This window comes from Mustela erminea, chromosome 14, assembly GCF_009829155.1.
Source record: "Mustela erminea isolate mMusErm1 chromosome 14, mMusErm1.Pri, whole genome shotgun sequence".
NCBI classification, from domain to species: Eukaryota; Metazoa; Chordata; class Mammalia; order Carnivora; family Mustelidae; genus Mustela; species Mustela erminea.
Window position 1 is genome coordinate 81,917,137 of NC_045627.1, and position 6,000 is coordinate 81,923,136.

A 6,000-nucleotide genomic window follows, 5' to 3' on the forward strand; every position below is an offset into this window, starting at 1 on the left:
ATCAACAAAATTCTCTCGCAGTATTAGAAAACTATTATTTGATTCAGCAAAGGAGTTGGTCACATCACTGACAAAGGAGTGAAGTTCCACTAGGTGTCTTCATGGTGTCCCGTCTGTCTCATGGAAAACAACAACCAGCATGCGTTGTTGGATGGTCACTGGAAGTACGCTCATCATCGGTGACACAGCAGACTTTGCTGATTCAAACTGTATTTGAGTGTTTATTCATAGTCTGATTTTGAGACACTCTTGAATAATAAATTACAAAGACTGGATTTTGCAATAAACGAAGGTCACCTTGAAAGTTTAAGGTGTAAGGGATTTACAATTAAGACTACTGAATATTTTATCTTCCATAAATTGTGTGCTGTAATCCTTTCTATTGTTCCAGTCATAATAAACTTATGTACATACACTTGCACACTTTTTTTGGAGAGCTGGGATGCCTTCAGCTTGTGGCCTATTGTCTTTGGAGAATTCCATCCATTTATCATTTTAAGATTTTACTTATTTATTTATCTGAGAGAGAGAGTGAGAGAGAGCATGTGTATACGAGCAAGGGGAGGGGCAGAGGGACAAGCAGACTCCCTGCTGAGCAAGGACTCCAGATCCCAGGACCCTGGGATCATGACCTGAGCCGAAGGCAAATGTTTAACTGACCGCCACTGACCGCCGCTCAGGTGCCCCTTCATCAGTTTATCTTACTCAAAGACATACTTCTCCACCAGGCAGTTCTCAATCCCTTTCCAATCTTTCCCTTCGTGGATTCACAAAACATGTTTTCATTTTAAAGATAAGCTCTCTCTCCCCTCACTCATAACATTCGAGAAGAAACAAGAGAAAGATATAAATAAGACCTTCTGGAGAAGCTCCAGCCCACAAGGCCTTTGCAACAAGCAGACCTCAAGTGCCCTGGATACAGGCCTTTCAAAGCCACCCTTGTCCCTTACCCTGAGACATGCCGGCCTGTGACCCAGACCCATGTCTAGGCCTTCACACACTCCATCTTTTTACACACTGTCATCAGGAAAGATGACGTGGCCATTCTTCTGCAGTGTTTGCTTCAAGGCCCTGCTTACTTCTTCAGGAGTTTCTAGACAATCTAGAAAAGACGGAGGGGGTTGGATGTCCCGGGGCTCAAATTTACCACCATGAAACTGAACTGGAGGGAGGCAGCCCCCTACCCACCATTCTTATATCCTGGACATAACAGACTTTTCCTACTGTGAGGTTAGATGATATAATTAGGCCTCTGCAGAAATCACCAGAAGTGGCCTAAGTCTTGTGTGGGTCAGGAGTCCCTATTGGCTAAGGTAAGGCTTAGAGCTCTTAACTCAGTGACTCAGAGAGCTACCAGGCACCTGGCACTATGCTAAGACATTTCATGCCTTCCTGAAAGTATACTTAGTCCTCCCTGAAGCCCCAAGAGATGGACCCTACTGTTACCCTGGTAAACAGACGAGGACAATGGCTCAGAGAAGCTACCCTCTCACTGAGCTCCCACAGCAGGTAAGTGGAGACTCAGGCTATAAGCCTGCTATGTCTCCCAGCCCCGAAGCCTCACTGCCAGCTGGCCTTACCCTCTGGTCTGTTCCCCTTCCTGTCGTGGCCCAAAGTGCCATTCTGTAGATACATGGCCCGGCTGGGGCACAGGGCTTGAAAGCAAGCACTCTGCCAGCTGTTAAAAAAACATGATCGAAACACAAACAAATGAAAGCAAATTAGTCAACTTCTCTGACTTAGTTTTTCTGTCTATAAAATCGGTTATTGAGAAGCCTAAATGAGAAAAATCTGTGAAAAGTGCCTGGCACACAGAAAGAGCTCAGTAGGGTCAACTCTAATTAATAACACACAAGATGACTCATAGAAACCACCCAGAAGACAGGCTGGCATATACAGCGTGGTCAATAAATAATATTACTTATCATTACTAATATTTTCTTTCCCTTACGAGAGCTAGAGCAAGCCTCCTGCTTCGAGAACACCCATTTGCAGTGGCCATTCCGCTATCTGTCCTGCCTTTTCCAGGACACTTTGGGTAACAAACAGACTTCTATGGACCTGTTTGGGGTCCCTCCTGTGATCTTTAATATTGATTCTGGGAGAGGGGAAAAGTGTGCTGAGTTCCAACTAACTGACATTGTTTGAAAACAGGCTCCATCTGCAGTGATGGCTAAGCTTCTCCTGGTTTTCAAACATCTTTTTTTTTCAGCTACAGCCACCTTTGTTCAAGGTGGCCCCAGATATAAAACAGATTTTACTACCAACAAGTGCTGTTGAGATGGAGGGTTCAGAGGTGGCCTACAGCCTGCCCCCCGCAGCAGGCTTTGGCAAGCATGGGATAAACCCCCAGTCTATACTGTCATCAGTGGGCACTTTGGTAGACCAGCTGGATTATTCAGTTTATCGAGAATGGTTTTTGTCCACCACATGGGATGGTTTAGGATGCATGAAATGCCTTTGGTGGAAGGCTTCTGTCTCGTTTTAAATATGCCTCTGCTTAAGCAGAAGTAATCATTTCACTGTGATGTCAGGTTAATGGGGTACTCCGCTGAACCCTGAGATATTGATGATATTGCTTCTCCATGGATCAAACACGGCAGATCAAAGTCGAGATCTTCAGAATTCTCCTGTAGAAGGAAATTCCTCCAGGCAAAACTTTGAGGTTTTCGTAGTCTTAAAAACCAGCCTTGACTTTCTTCTGGCAACAAAAAAAGATCCTTTTATTTGTGCCAAGCAGGAATAGATTTCTTCTCAGAAACTATTTTATAGATTACGTGTCATTTCCTACTTTCCTTTTCGTTCTCACAGTAATTATCTTCCCTTAGGAGAATGCCTGTGCAGTATACAGTAGGCATGTTTCAGCAGATAAGTCTGTGAGCCAACCCAGCGGGGAGCACCATTGTTTCTGTAACCCTTCTAAATCCCGGACCCCACGTGGGCAGCATCTCATTCAAAGAACCATAGTCTCTCGGCCAAGAAAGTAATTACAAAAAAAGAATTCCAAACCTTATCCGGACTTCGCAAAACTGTGAAAAGGATCCAAATTTGGAGTCTACGGCAATAACGTCGAGTGGCATGTCCCTCACCAGCCCTCACGTCCACCCTGCCAGGTGTCTGGAACAACTTGCTCTCTGCTGGTCTCCCAAGACTTTCTCACACCAGCCCGGTGCCAGGATGGCAATTTGGGGATTATCTTGGGAGGGCAGAGAGGAGGTGGTGGGGAGGGAAAATCTGGAGACTCTCTTTTCATCTTCATGACTTTGGGTTTGAGGTTTGCTGCATGCCAGGTTATATCTTGTTATTGTCTGATTTTGCGCATAGCGCAAATAGGTGATCCCATCTGAATGTACTGTGGGATCTATGCCAATTGGCTCAATGGAGCTATAATTCTGAGTTTGAGGAATTTCTTTTTTTACTTTATGAGTTTCTTGTAGCCTGTATGGCAAAGAAAACCTCACCCCTCTATCATGATTATGGCCACTTTTTCTCATAGGACAAATGAGAGCCTTCATGAGTACTTTTATTTGCACCTGGTTAACCTATTGTAATTAAGGTTACATAAAGTGGAGGAAGTGATTTCTCTGAAAATCCATTGCAAGGCAGATGCTTGATGGTAAAATTAGAAGTCCCTCCCTTTGCTCTGATCATGGGAAGTTAGTGAAATTGTGGGCAACTGACAATGATTAGAGTAAGAAAGATCTACTGAATTTGTTAAGGACAGACCCTTAAAAATCAGAAAAGTGTTCAGAAAACAACTCAACGGAAAAGGAAACCCTTATGAACAGGTCTGAGACCACCCTTGACAATCATGCTCTTATTCATTTTGAAATGAGACTTTCTCTGCAGCAGCACCAGAGACACGAAAGAACTGATGACACTGACGACATCCCTGTCTTCAGGAAGGGTCTGCTCCAGAGGGAGTCATGGTCAAAGGCAAGCAGACCCTGACCAGATGCAGTGGTCTAAGTAGGTGAGGCTTTTACTGATCTAGAAGCTCACACTGTGGGAGCACAAAGCAAGGGTGACCAAAACTCCCTGTGGGTCATGAGGGCAGCGAAAGCCACATGAAGCAAAGAGGATCCGGAAGGATGTGCCAGACTGAGGGAACGGCATGCAGAAAGGGTCAAACGCATGAGTGTCCACGGCGGGTTTAGGAAACGGAGTACTCCCATGAAGCCAGAGTATGGGAAGCAGAGAAATAAGCATATGCGTGGAGGTGAGGATGTACAGATGTCTAGAGGACAGAAGCACAGTAACCTGGCTGCAGGAAAAGGCTAAGGTTAAACAAACAAGGAAGACTGACCTTGAGCATTCATCCTGTGTAACAGAGGCACCCAGTTGGTAGACTGGACTCAACCATGACCGCCTGAAGCCTTACTTTCTAGCCTTGCAAGTGAACCCTCACCTCCACCAAGCCCTTCCTCCTTCATCTACTATGATGGGGCTCAGATATCGAAGACTTTAGCAGAGATCCCAGGTTTCTAGGAAACACAAACCAATACCTTCTAATCAAAGATTGAACGATTTGGGCAAGACGGCGTGGGACTGCATAAAACTGCGTGATCTAATGGAAGAGGTCCAGAGCTGTGTGTGCAGTTCAGGCCAGAGCAGGGAAACAGGCAAAGCAGCAGGAGGAATAATTCAAGAGAGAAGCTCATGAGAAACTTAACCTCTTTAGATAGAAACTTAGATGATAGATATGTAGATAGATGATGATGATAGATTGATAGATTGATAGAAAGATAAACAGACTGAGCCATGCAATTTGTGCCAGCTACTTGTCTCTTAGAATGTGACTCAGGAGTCCCTTGTGTTGCTTTTCTACTATGTAGTTAAAAGCAAATGTGCGCCTTTCGCAGAAAAGGCCTTCTTCTCTGGTTCCTTCCAAAGGGGTGCTAGATCCAATTCAGAGCAGAATGGCTTTCATCTGTGAATAACGGACCACTGTCAACACACCCATGCCCCACAACACTCAACATAAAAATACAGGAAGGTAATGATAAGAAATTCTTTTAAGAATTCCATACACACAGCACCTCCAAGCCAGGGATCCACAGACCCTGGAGTAGTATACCATTTCCAAGTGGTGAGAAAAGCCATAAACAGTCCAAATTCCTTCCTCATATTGAATTCCTTGATGTTTGTGAAGTTTCACCTATCCTTTAAAAATGTTAAGATTTGAAAAAAATAAATACTCAAGTCTCTACGTACATAGAATATCCTTTTCAATGGTAGAACAATAATCTCCACAAGACATTTTATAAGGAACTGAGGTCATACAAAGTACTATTTATTAAAAATCGCCCCCTACCTTTTTACTAACTGCATTGTTTTCTTTTTAATATCCGATTACCTTTTATTCCACTGCGCTTTTTAAAGACAGATTAGAATAAGTGCGATGAAGTCAACCACATATAACAACGCTTGAGTACGTTAAGAGCTTAGATTTTTCTTCTGGCTTTGCCACCAGCTGGTGTTTGAAATTGAGCAAAGGTTTTGACATCACGGAGTTTTTATTTCTCTATCTGGAAATTGATGAAAATGATCTCTAAAGTCCTTTCTGCTCAGGTAACCTATGGTCTTACCCATCTTTGCATCCTCTTTGTCATACAGCAGGTGTCTACTCAGTGTGTTGAATGGATGAGTGTGGAGTGATTCTCTGCTTTGCTTAACGAAGATAATGTAGTTTGAGCTGCTTCGCTGCCATTTATGTTGGTGTGTGGTAGTTGGGGTGAGCACATGCTCTGGCTAAAGGGAACATTCACTGCTATTGCCTTGCAGGCACTTGAGACTGATTTTCCAGCAACCAATTAAAATCTTTAAAAAAAAATACCATGTGGGCCAAACAAAATATTTCTACGACCTGTCTACAGATTTGTCCTGCAAGATGTGTGATTGGACCTGTGCTTTAGATGTTCCATATGTAGCTTGAATTTAGACATGGGGACCTGGTCCCCCCCCACCCCCGTCCCAACAACTGTCCTACTTTGTGCAGAC